General features: G+C 37.2%; 1 protein-coding gene across 1 annotated transcript in view; it reads right to left on the bottom strand.

Annotated features, from left to right (window-relative positions):
- Positions 1–13,120, bottom strand: part of LOC126946025 (ras-related protein Rab-40A-like) — a 203,883-nt gene that overhangs the window by 114,204 nt on the left and 76,559 nt on the right. The window contains exon 2 of the mRNA XM_050776008.1: positions 3,688–3,778. The gene's annotated coding sequence lies outside the window, so the exon portion shown is untranslated. The remainder of the gene's footprint in view (positions 1–3,687; positions 3,779–13,120) is intronic.

Genomic DNA, 13,120 nt, shown 5'->3' with positions numbered 1-13,120 from the left:
AGATTAGTGTCCTTATAAGAAGAGACACAGAGAGCTTGCTTGCTCTCTGCAGGCACACACCAAGGAAAGGCCATGTGAGGACATAACCAGGAAGAGGATTCTCACCAGGAACCCAACCATACTGGCATCCTGATTAGACTTGTAGCTTCCAGACTCATGAGAAGTAAATGCTTGTTATTTGAGCCACCTAGTCTGTGGTAATTTGGTAAAGCAGCCTGAACTAAGACTTGGCGTAAGGATATAGGATATGTAACACATCCGAGGTACTCTTGCCAAAAAAGTCCTGAACTGGATGAAGCCTCTAACTCTACTAATTTACAGGAAATAGGAGGGGCCAGAGCAACGTAAGTAACAGCACAATGGGGATACAATCAGCAAAATTGAGAATGTATACTGCACAAACCAAAGATCTAGTGTAATAAGCAAATACAGGTTGAATATCATTAATCTGAAAATCCAAAATCTGAAATGCTCCAATGAGCATTTCCTTTGAGCATCATGTCAATGATCAAAAAATTTCAGATACTGGAGCCTTTTGGATTTGCAGATTAGGGATACTGAACATGTAAATTGAAAAGCAAAAACAAAGAGAGAAAAGAGATTTAAAACTCCAGAGAGTTAATGAGAAATTAAAGTATAATTAAAACCCATAATGAGATACCACCACACTTACACCAGAAAAAGAAAATTAAAAAGATGGAAAACACCAAGTGTTGGTGAGGATATGGAAGCTGTGTAATTTTCACAGCACCGGTGAAAATACAAATTCAACAACTACTTTGAAAAAGTGCTGGCAGTATTGACTGAGCTGATCATACACACATCCTACAACTCAGAAATTTCATTCTTAGGTCTGGGGAAGGTACACACCCAAAAGAAAGAAAAATAAATGTTTATCCAAATATATGTACAAGACATTCATAACACTGTTATTCATAATGTCAAAAACTAGAAAAAATCCACATAGCAGATATGCTTACTGTGAAATATCCACTAGATGTAACAATATCCACCAATGATGATGAATGATCTACTACTATAGACAACAATAAATGTAAATCTCACATACAGTATGTTGACTGAAGGAAGAAAGTTACAAAAGAGAACATGATGTATGATTCTAGGAATTTTTCTTCTAATTTCCCATTACAGTTTAGGCTACATAAAAAATTCAACACCCTATTTTTTCTTATTTGAAGATACTTAGTGTTCCCATATATTATCTGCAGGTTAACCTCAAAGAAGCACATATCCACTGAGCCCCTGAAAAGTAAAGCACTACAGATATGAACACGGCTAATGCTGTTGATATGGTTTGGCTGTGTCCCCATCTAAATCTCAACTTGAATTGTATCTCCCGGAATTCCCACATGTTGTGGGAGGGACCCAGGGGGAGGTAACTGAATCATGGGGGCCAGTCTTTCCCATGCTATTCTTGTGCTAGTTAATGAGTCTCACAAGATCTGATGGGTTTATCAGGGGTTTCCGCTTTTGCTTCTTCCTCATTTTCTCTTGCTGCCGCCAGGTAAGAAGGGCCTTTCGCCTCCCGCCGTAATTCTGAGGCCTCCCTAGCCATGTGGAACTGTAAGTCCAATTAAACCCTTTTTTGTTCCCAGTTTTGAGTATGTCTTTATCGGCAGTGTAAAAATAAACTAATACAGTAAATTGTTACCAGTAGAGTGGGGTGTTGCTGAAAAGATACCCGAAAATGTGGAAGCAACTTTGGAAGTGGGTAACAGGCAGAGGGTAGAACAGTTTGGAAGGCTCAGAAGAAGACAGGAAAATGTGGGAAAGTCTGGAAGCTCCTAGAGACTTGTTGAATGACTTTGCCCAAAATGCTGATAGCAATATGGACAATAAGATCCAGGCTGAGGTGGTCTCAGATAGAGACGAGGAACTTGTTGGGAACTGGAGTAAAGGTGACTCTTGTTGTGTTTTAGCAAAGAGACTGGCAGCATTTTGCCCCTGCCCTAGAGATTTGTGGAAGTTGGAACTTGAGAAAGATGATTTAGGGTATCTGGCAGAAGAAATTTCTAAGCAGCAAAGCATTCAAGAGGTGACTTGGGTTCTATTAAAGGCATTCAGTTTTATAAGGGAAGCACAGCATGAAAGTTTGGAAAATTTGCAGCCTGACTATGTGATAGAGAAGAAAAACCCATTTTCTGGGGAGAAATTCAAGCTGGCTGCAGATATTTGCATATGTAGCAAGGAGCCTAATGTTAATCCCCAAGACCATGGGGAAAATGCCTTTAGGCCATGTCAGAGACCTTCATAGCAGCCCCTCCCATCATAGGCCTGGAGGCCCAGGAGAAAAAAGGGGTTTCCTGGGCTGGGCCTAGGGTCCCTATGCTGTGTGTAGCCTAGGGACTTGGTGCCCTGTGTCCCAGCTGTGGCTGAAAGGAGCCAACATACAGCCCGGGCTGTGGCTTCAGACGGGGGAAGCCCCAAGCCTTGGCAGCTTCCACGTGGTGTTGAGCTTGCAGGTGCACAAAAGTCAAGAATTGCAGTTTGGGAACCTCCATCTAGATTTCAGAAGATGTATGGAAACTCCTGGATGCCCAGGCAAAAGTTTGCTACAGGGGCGGGGCGCTCATGGAGAACCTCTGCTAGGGCAGTGAAGAAGAAAAATTTGTGATTGGAGCCCCCACACAGAGTCCCTACTGGGGCACTGCCTAGTGGAGCTGTGAGAAGACAGTCACTGTCTTCCAGACCCCAGAATGGTAGATCCACTGACAGTTTGCATCATATGCCTAGAAAAGTCACTGACACTCAACACCAGCCCATGAAAGCAGCCAGGAGGGAGGCTGTACCCTGCAAAGCCACAGGGGTGGAGCTGTCCAAGATCATGGGAACCCACCTGTTGCATCAGTGTGACCTGGATGCAAGACCTGGAGTCAAAGGAGATCACTTTGGAGCCTTAACATTTGACTGCCCTGCTGGATTTTGGACTTGCATGGGCCCTGTAACCCCTTTGTTTTGGCCAATTTCTCCCATTTGGAATGGCTGCGTTTATCCAATACCTCTATCCCCATTCTACCTAGGAAGTAACTAGCTTGCTTTTGATTTTACAGGTTCATAGGTGGAAGGGACTTGCCTTGTCTCAGATGAGACTTTGGACTGTGGACTTTTGGGTTAATACTGAAATGAGTTAAGACTCTGGGAGACTCTTGGGAAGGCATGACTGGTTTTGAAATGTGAGGACATGAGATTTGGAGGGGCTAGGGGCGGTATGATATGGTTTGGCTGTGTCCCCATCGAAATCTCAACTTGAATTGTATCCCCCGGAATTCCCACATGTTGTGGGAGGGACCCAGGGAGACGTAACTGAACCATGGAGGCCAGTCTTTCTCGTGCTGTTCTCGTGATAGTTAAAGAGACTCACGAGATCTGATGGGATTATCAGGAGTTTCCGCTTTTGCTTCTTCCTCATTTTCTCTTGCTGCCTCCATGTAAGAAGAACCTTTCACCTCCCACCACGATTCTGAGGCCTCTCCAGCCATGTGGAACTGTAAGTCCAATTAAACCTTTTTTTGGTTCCAGTTTTGGGTATGTCTTTATCAGGAGCATGAAAACAAACTAATACAGCTGTGTATAATGGACATGCAGCTGGATATGAGACAGGAGACATACTTATCCCACTAACTCTAGGTGCCCTTGAGTAAGTCACCACACCACATCTATACTCACCCAGCAAAGAGGGACTGAGTAGCCCTGTCTCCAGCAAGATCTCAGGGACAGAGAGCAATGTGATTCCCATCTGGAAAACCACTCTGAGTTCCTAAAAGGGAAAAGAACTCATTCATCTTGGGGGTCCAAGGAATTATCTATATCAACAGCCAAGTTGTCTAGTACAAAGTAATTATGATGTTTATTAATGTTTTTATTTTTAAAATTATTACTTTTTCTTAAATAAATACCATCTGGTACAATGTAGAATGACTACAGAAACACAGATAAAAGAGCTATGGTCTCAAAGTTACACCAACCACCATGGGTTGACATAGTTCAACAAATATCTGTCTCTTCTTCCTAAGTGTACTGGTTAGGAGTGTGGGCTCTGTATACAGACTAGAGACAAACCCTAGTTCTGCCATGTAAAAACCTTGTGACTTTGAATACTGTTATTTCACCATAAAATCACTCAAAGTCTTGTCAGTAAAACCAGGATTATATAGTACTTACAATACAGGACAAAACATATTTTACATGTACCATGGAACTTAAAATTAAAATTTAAATTTAAAAAAAAGTCCCTGTGTTCTGGTTTTTAAAAATATAAATGGCCAGGGATCACATTAACTTGAAAATTCTAAGGCAGAGATACTGGGGAAAGAAAGTTTAATAGTCGTGCAACTGAATCCTATTTATCAACTCGGGTATTTTTTAAATTTTAATTTTAACTGACAAATAATTGTATATACTATGGGGTACACTGTAATGTTTTGATATATGTTTACATTGTGGAAAGATTAAATCAAGCCAATTCAATAAATTAAATAAAGCTTAATAGTCTTACAAATGAGTCTTGTTTTTCCTTTTTCTTATTTATTTATTTATGATCCAGATACTCATTCTTTATTATAAAATGACATATTTTCCTCCAATCTGTTGGAGTCCTCTACTTTTGTTTGTGGTATCTTTTGTTAAATAATAGTTTTTAATTTTGCTGTCAAATTTACCTATTTTTGCCTTATATAGCTTTTGATTTTACTTATTTTTTAAATTTTTGTTCATTTTTTAACTTTGATTTTAGTTTCAGGAGTACATGTGAAGGTTTGTTATACAGGCAAATCGGGTGTCACAAGGGTTTGGTGTGCAGATTATTTTGCCACTCAGGTTATATGCATAGGACCCAGTAGGTAGTTTTCAATCCTTAACTCTCCTCTTTCCGTCTACCCTCAGGTATGAATATTAGTCATCAACTGATGCATTTTAAAATCACTTTTTTTCACTACAACCACTGTTGGTTGACTAATTACCTTAAGAATGCCTCAGAAGCACTTGGAGGAACTGATCTCAGAAAACAGCCCGCCATTTCTCTGCATGGCCAAACAAACAGCCGAGCGGTCCTCCTTGACTATGCCTTATCCCCACACACCCCACACACACAGCCATTGCAGGTCCCCCATGCCCTACCTCCAAACACGACCTGTCCAGGTCTAACCCTTCCTCTGCAGACAGCTGCAGTCCTGGCATCATTCACCTGTGCCTCTTCCCTGAATTTCTGCAATATTCTTCTAATGGTTATCCCCACTCTTTATTTTGTCCCTCTCCAGTCCATTCTCCAACAGTGGCCAGAGTCACTTTCTGAAAACAAGGATCACATCACGTCACTCCCGTACTCTAGCCTTCCACACTCAGAATAAAACCCAAACTCCTGAAAAGATCCAAACCTTGTGGCTCTTGTCTGCCCTTTCAACCTCATCTCCTACTTGTCTGCATTTATGGGCCAGGCTTCAGCCACTCCAACTTGTCCTCTGCTCCTAGATCAATGGTGCCCATACACAGCACAGGGACATTGACAAAATGGCCTCTCCATGCCTAGCTTCTTTCTGTTGTTCAGGACTCAGCTCAAGTGTCACTTTCTGAGAAAGAGCTTCACTGACAACCTCATCTATGATAATCCCTGTCTCAGTCATTTTCTACTCTACCTGTTAATTTTCTTCAAAACACAAATCCCCATATGAAATTGCCTCACTCATTGATTGCTTATTGCCAGTTTCCCCAAACTAGAATGATAGCTCCAGGGATTCTTCTTCTCTTATTCTCTGTGATGTTTCTTCAGTGTCTCATACATTAATCACTGAATAAGAATTACTGAATTGAAAAAATTGTTACCTACTGGACACACAAGACAAGACACAGAAATTTAAAGCTGAGTAGCAGGAGCAACTAACAATGAAATTAGACATCAAAGGATTTAAACTTTTCATAGACCTTGTTGCCATCCACAGCATTGCTTTTCAATCGTGGATGAGTAACAGAAACAACAAAAGAAATTACTCAAAATGTAGACACCTCTCACCTCACCTCCCTGGTTTTGATTCATCTGGTTGTTTAAAAGTCTGAAACCTTCCCCTTGTCTGTCTCTCTTGCTTCCACTCTTGCCATGTGACATGCCTGCTACTGCTCTGCCTTCTGCCATGATTAAAAGCTCTCTGAGGCTTCCCAAGAAGCTAAGCAGATCCTGGGGCCATGCTTCCTGTCCAGCCTGCAGAACCATGAGCCAATTAAACCTTTGTCTTCATAAATTACCATCTCAGGTATTTTTGTATTACAAGGCAAGAATGGCCTAATACAAAAAATATATATTAATAATTACAGAGGGTAACCCTTTGAGGAACATGGGAATCTGAGTCACACTGACATAAATAAATGTTAATAAATACATTGATAAATAAGGGAGAAGAAAAAGCTCTATCTTTTTCTCAAATGCAAACTGATAATTCCAGAAGGAATATCAGAATTGGAAAACAGCCACTTAACAACTATCATAATAATACGTGTTTCAGGCAAAAAACATAAACGAATGCTCATTCTGCACCAATCTCATGGTAGTCACTGAGTCACCATGGTAACAATGTGGGCCAAGACAGCTCGGAAAAGAAAATAACCATCACTTTGATTTGTTTTCTAGTATGTCCTAGGAACTGAACTGGTCTGATATGACCACAGTAATTAACCTGAAGTATTCCTCACAATAAATACTTCTGGCAGCTTCAGCAATATACACATTCATACACACATATATACCCACATACATATATGTTCACTCTCTCTCTCTCTTTCTTTCTCAACATCCAAGATCCCAGGAATTCACTGAGATGGATTGCTGGTGGTGGGGAGTAGGTAACAAACCCCACAATTCAACAGATTCAATTCTGACCACATATAAAGTTGAAATCTACTAAACTATTTTACGATGGATTTTTCTGGAGATGACCTGTTGATTTGTCTCTGGGACTTTTTTCCTCTAGTTACAATATATTTTCAATAACTTCTGAAAGCTGACATGGAAACACAGGCAAGTGCCTGCTAAGTATCAGGTATCTTTTCCATTTTATAGTCTGAGATCTCAACCTAGAAGATTAGTTAACAGCTACTGTTAAACATTTGGCAGCTGACAGCTCAGTGAAAAGAAAAATGTAATTCAAAATACTGGCATTTATAAGAGCACCAAGAAATATGAAATAACTAGGAATAATCTATCCAAATATGTGACAGGTCTGTATAGTGAACGTTACATAACATTGCAAAGAGAAATTAAAGAAGACCTAAATAAATAGAGAGACATACTGTCTTCATGAGTTGGAAAACTCAGTATTGTTAAGATGCCTGTTCTGTTTAAACTGATCTATATATTCAGAACAATCCCAATAAAAATCCTAACTGACATAGTTTTAACAGAAAGTAAAATGCTGTTTCTAAAATTCATGTAAAAATACAAAGGATCTAGACTATGCAAACAACTTTGAGAAAGAACAAAACAGATGACAAACACTACCTGATTTTAAGACTTCTTACAAATCCATAGTAATTAAGACAGTGTACTACTGGCATCAAGGCAGAAGAGCAGATCAAAAGAACAAAATAAACCACCTAAAAGTTGACCTACATATATTGGACAACTGACTTTTGACAAAGGTGCAGAAGCCATTCAATGTATAAAGGATGGTATTTTCAATGTATCGTGCTGAAACAAGTAGATATTCATATACACAGTTACATACTGTGATCTGTATATTGTACCATGTACAAAAGACAATTCAAAAGGCAATTCATAATGGATCATAGATGTAAATATAAAACCTAAAGCTGTAAAACTTGTAGAAGAAAACATGGGAGAGCAAAATTGTGACCTTGAGTTAGGTAAAGATTTCTTAGATGAATAAATCAGTAATTTGGAATGCGTCAAAGTTAAAAACTCTGGGTCTTATAAAGACACTGTTAAGAGAATGAAAAGACAAGTCCCTGATTGGGAGAAAATGTTTGAAAATCATATCTGATAAGTACTTGTATCTAAAATATAGAAAATATCACAAAATTCAATTAAACATTCCAATAAATGAATAGGCAAAAGAGTTGAATACACACTTATCTATAGAAGATAAACAACTGTCAAATAAGTACATGAAAATATACTCAAACGTCATTAATCATTAGGGAAATGTAAATGAAAACTACAAAGCATCACTATCTCGTGGCTTTGCTTTTTTTATACTTTAAAAATTATTCTTGGCATTGTTCCCTTACAGTATTATTTCTATAGCACCTAATTGAATTTCTATCTTCTATACTTTTTATGAATGAAGGCTTTCATTTAAATATATGTAATTGTTGAGTTTTGTTAGTTTTGGTTCAAAGTGGTCAGATTAATACGAAATCTTCTGGGTGTAAGCCAGGTGTTTTGAATTCAGATACATTTTGGTTTACCTAAGCACACTTTCCAGTATGATTATTTTGTCGTGACTTACCTTCTTTTATACATAAATTTGTGTTAATTATAAATTTGGGTTTGTTAAGTATTTCAGGAGGCTGATAGGTGGTGTGTTCATGTTCATTCAACTGAGCTCTCTGTTCCTAATTTACTACTAAATCCTCCTTTTACCTTTAGTTTCATAGGGGTTATTATAGTTGGAGTGTTCTTTAATTAGAAACTGTAGCCCATTTCTTCCCATCTCATAGACTATACCTTGACCTAACATTTTTATGTAAATATTTGTGATTACTTTAAGACTTTTTAGGGTTAGCTGAAGATAGCAGTATACAGGCTGAATCGACAAGAGATGGTGAGGTTTGTCAGAGTTTATCAATTACAGAACAGCCTCCTCTAGAGCAATATAAAGCACCGCCAAATCCTCTGAGATTTAGGTTGTTGCTGGTAGTAGCACTCTGGCAAATAACTTTATTTATTCAGTTATTTAAGTTTATGGCAAAGCATAATGGGGTATCTAATCCCAGTTTGGGTCTTAGCTATTGTGAATTCAGAAGATAATAAAGTCACTTTCATAGTTTATTTTCATTTTAGCTATTGCCTTTTATGGCTTACAGTTTAGCGTTAGACATAATCAAAAATGTGCTGAGTTTTATTGATTTGGGTTAATCATATGACCTCAGTAGCTGGCACGAAATTTACCAACCCTACGGGAAATTACTACAGCTTGCTCAAACTTCCGTTTATTGCTTAATTTCTATCACTGCTGTTTCTCATGGGGGTGTGGTTGAGCAAGGCATTATGAGATACTAATTAGTGTGCTTGGTATCTGCTCCTTTTGATCTTCTGCTGATCTAGAGGGCATTCTCACTAGTATTCAGACACTTGCATATGTAATCTCACTAAAAAGGCCAGGACCAAACCTGTGTGTTTACGAAGTTACATGAATTCATCCAGGCATTTTCAGTGGCTTGCTTTACTGAATTAAACTACATCAACTTATATCTAGAGAATACTCTTGAGGGGAAATTGCTAAATTTAAGAATTATTCTAGTATTGAGAGTTTTTTGATAATCTTAAGAAACAAAAAGTTTTAGCCTAGAACATCAAATTTTTGATGGATTTTTTTGGTTTGTTTTAGAAAATGCTTTAATTAGGAGTTAGGCTGAAATAATGTTTGGGATAAGTTTATAATTGAATTTAATAATATGTGGGTACACATTAGAGCCTTAGGTAATAATCAGCAGATATAAGATTTTTTGTTTGGGGGGTTTGGCAAGAATAAAAGACATATATTTACATAAATACCGTAACAGCTTAAAGTAGGGGATCAGAGGGAGTTTGCAGAGTTAATCATGTATGATGGGAATTATGCATCTGTGACTGTATCTTGTTTTTATTATGTCCATTGAGCATAGATTAATTAACACCTTATGGTTTTTACTTGGGAAAATAACATTCAATTTAAGTTCAGCTACAGTCAAGTTTTGTCAAGGCCTTGACAGCCATGTTGGATCACATCATCCCCCCAAATTAAAAAATACCAGATGTATGACACCACAGTTATGAGTGATCATGGGCTGATTAGTCATTAGTCCATTGAGATGTCTTATTTAAGAGGAATGAGTAGATGGTTATAAGCTCATGGCCCTGAAGTAAGAACCAGATGTCTGGTATAGTTTCAGTCTAGAAACCCCTAAGTTTTCTGAGTCCAGAGTGAGAAGATGGACACTTCCTGAGCAGACTGCTAATTTATCAAAGCTTGGTAGGTAAGAAATCCTATTGGAGGTGATAAGCATGGTGTCAAAAAAGCATTTGACTTCCTGTGCTATGTATTATCAATAATATTATGTCCTATGTAAAATGAAGAACTTACTGTAGGGAACAATACTCATGGTTAAATTCATTTATGTGTGGACTTTTAATTTAATGTATTATGCACTGTGATTAGTTTGATATGCATGCTTGTATGCATGGGGAATGGATTTTAAAGCACCATAAGATATAAATGTATAATGTATGATGAAGTATATATAGTACTACTACATAATTAATGGGGTAAATTACATAATACATGATGTACACAGGGTGAGTAGATTTTATGTTTTTTTCCCACACTGACATAGAACTCAGGAACAATTTCTCTGCATTCAGTATAAGAATCAGGGAATAGAATTTCAGCTTTGGGTGCTGATAGTGGAGGGAAAAGCTTTTCCTTTGACTGTGCTGGGGAGAAGTGCTCTCCATTTTTGGTTTACAAGACCAAATTTAATAAACTACAAGAACTCTTCATTGAAGTTTATTCTTGATTAGGCTAGTAAGTGGTATTAATATGAGAACAAGGGAAAAATATAAAATGGATAATACTTGTTCAATAATAACGAAAGGGTGTTCTACTGATTGACCTTCGATTTGTGTGAATATGAGGTTATTATATACTATAACCCAGAATAGGCATTGGCTTAGTAGCTGGAATATCATGCTTCGCTGTTTAGATAACTGAAGGATTGGGATGATTGCTAAAATTATGATTAAGAGCACAAGGGCTACGACACCTCCTAGTTTATTGGGAGAAGATCCTAAATTGCACAGGCAAATAGAAGATATCACTCTGGTTTAATATGAGGTGGTATATTGAGGGGATTTGCTGGAATATAATCTGGGTTTCCTAAACAGTCAGGGGAGAATAAAACAAGTTTGAATAGAAGTGATAGTAGAAAAACGAATCCTAAAATGCCTTTAATTGTGTGGTAGGGGTGGAATGGGATTTTATTTCAGTTGGTTGAGTTTCCTTGGGTTATCTGATCCTGTTTCATGTGGAAATAGAAGGTGCATAATAATTAGAGCTGGAACAATGAATCACAGAATAAAATGAAAGGTGAAGAATTGTGTGAAGTTACCTTGTCAAGAGAAAATCCACCTCAGATTCATTCTAACAGGTTGATGCCAATGTATGGAATAGTTGACAGTAAATTTGTGATTGCTGTTTCTCTTCATGATAAGACATAGCCTATGAATGCTGTAGCTATTACAGTGACTAAAAGAATAATTCCAATGTTTCAGGTTTCTAGAAAGGTACAGACCTCAGCCTACATGAATAAACAGATAAAGAATATAGATATCCATTAGCATGCAAATATTATATGATTCAGCCATAGCTTACATCTCAGCAGATGTGTGTGATAGAGGAAAATGCAGTTATTGTATCTGAGGTACAGTGTATAGCTAGGAAAAGCCCTGTAATGATTTGTAAAGCTAGGCAAACTCAGTAGGAAACCGAAATTTCTTCATGTTGAGTTGTTTGATGTTGCAGGTATATCAATAAATGAGTAAGAATTTTTATTAGGAAGTGAGATTGTTAAATGTTAGTTATTAGAGTTCTGACAGTTGATGTGCAATGATGATTTTTCACGTGATTGGTCATGATTAGATTCCATGTGAGAATTATGGCATATACTATATTTTGCTACTATTTTTGTTGTAGGCGTCATAGGACTTTCTTCAAAACTTTTACCTAGTATGTGGGTTTAGGGTTATTAATGGTAGTGTGGAATGCAGGATTGTAATAAATTTTGGCGGATGTTTTATGGGAATGATAGTGTTTTAAATTTATTTAGCAGGGACACTGGTAGTGTTTAGAATCCTATAGCCATAGCTACTAAAGACAATCCTGAAATGTGAGGATCTGGTGTTGTTATTTGGGGGAAGTTCAAATCCTAACAATAGTTAGGATTATTAATAGAATTATTTAATCATTGTATAAATAATAGGCTATGATGAAATAAAAATTATTATTGATTTCAAAAATTTAGAGGACTGGGTGACTTTTGAGGGTAAAGAAGTTGGGCTTCTTTGTGAAGATTCTATAGGTATGGCTGCATTGTACAGTTTATGAAGTTGATTAATGGTTGTAAGTGACTGATCCCTTTGTTAATATTTTGTTATTGAAATTACTCAGAGTAATTAAGTGGCTAGAAGTATAGCTAATAAAAATGAAATGAAGAAAGAGAAAAAATATAATTTAATTAGGCCATTTTAGTTAGGGATAGTTACTGAGGCTATTATTTGGAGATGAGATAATTTTTGGTATTTTTCTAGTCATGTCTAATTAAAGTGATGCTGTATTTTGACTTTTAGAAAGGTTTAGGTACACTGATAAATGGTGAACAACTGTTGGAAAAATCCTAGAAGGTTAGAAAATTTATATATGTATGAGGAGAATTCAAATTTGAGATTACATTTTATTTGGTTAAATTCTAATTGCCATAATGAAGCCTAAGATAGTTATGACAAGGGCTGAAAGTTTTAGGTATAATGGCATAGTCATTTGGGGAATAGTTACAGGAGAAATGTTGCTGGAAATTTTAAAAAAAGCAAAAATACTACCAGTTGTTAAAGGTTTAACTGAATTAACTAGGAGGGAGTTAATTTCGCTGATAATAATGAAAGTTGAAAAACTAGGTAGTCCTAGGAGTGCAAAAAAGACAATTTGAGTACTGTAGACAGCTGTTAGGGAGGTGGTAATTAGTGTGATTAAAAGGGCTCAGGCAGTAGTATATAGCATGTTTGCAATTTTGATAAATAAGTCTTTGAAGTAGAAGCCGGTAAGGGAAGGTATGCCTGTGAGTTCAAGGCTTCCAATAATAAGTGAGGAGTAGTGAAAAGGTATGTATTTAAATAGACATC

The sequence above is a fragment of the Macaca thibetana genome, chromosome X (genome assembly GCF_024542745.1).
Source record: "Macaca thibetana thibetana isolate TM-01 chromosome X, ASM2454274v1, whole genome shotgun sequence".
NCBI classification, from domain to species: domain Eukaryota; kingdom Metazoa; phylum Chordata; class Mammalia; order Primates; family Cercopithecidae; genus Macaca; species Macaca thibetana.
Note: the sequence above shows the minus strand (reverse complement) of the source record. Positions and strands in the feature narration are given on the sequence as shown.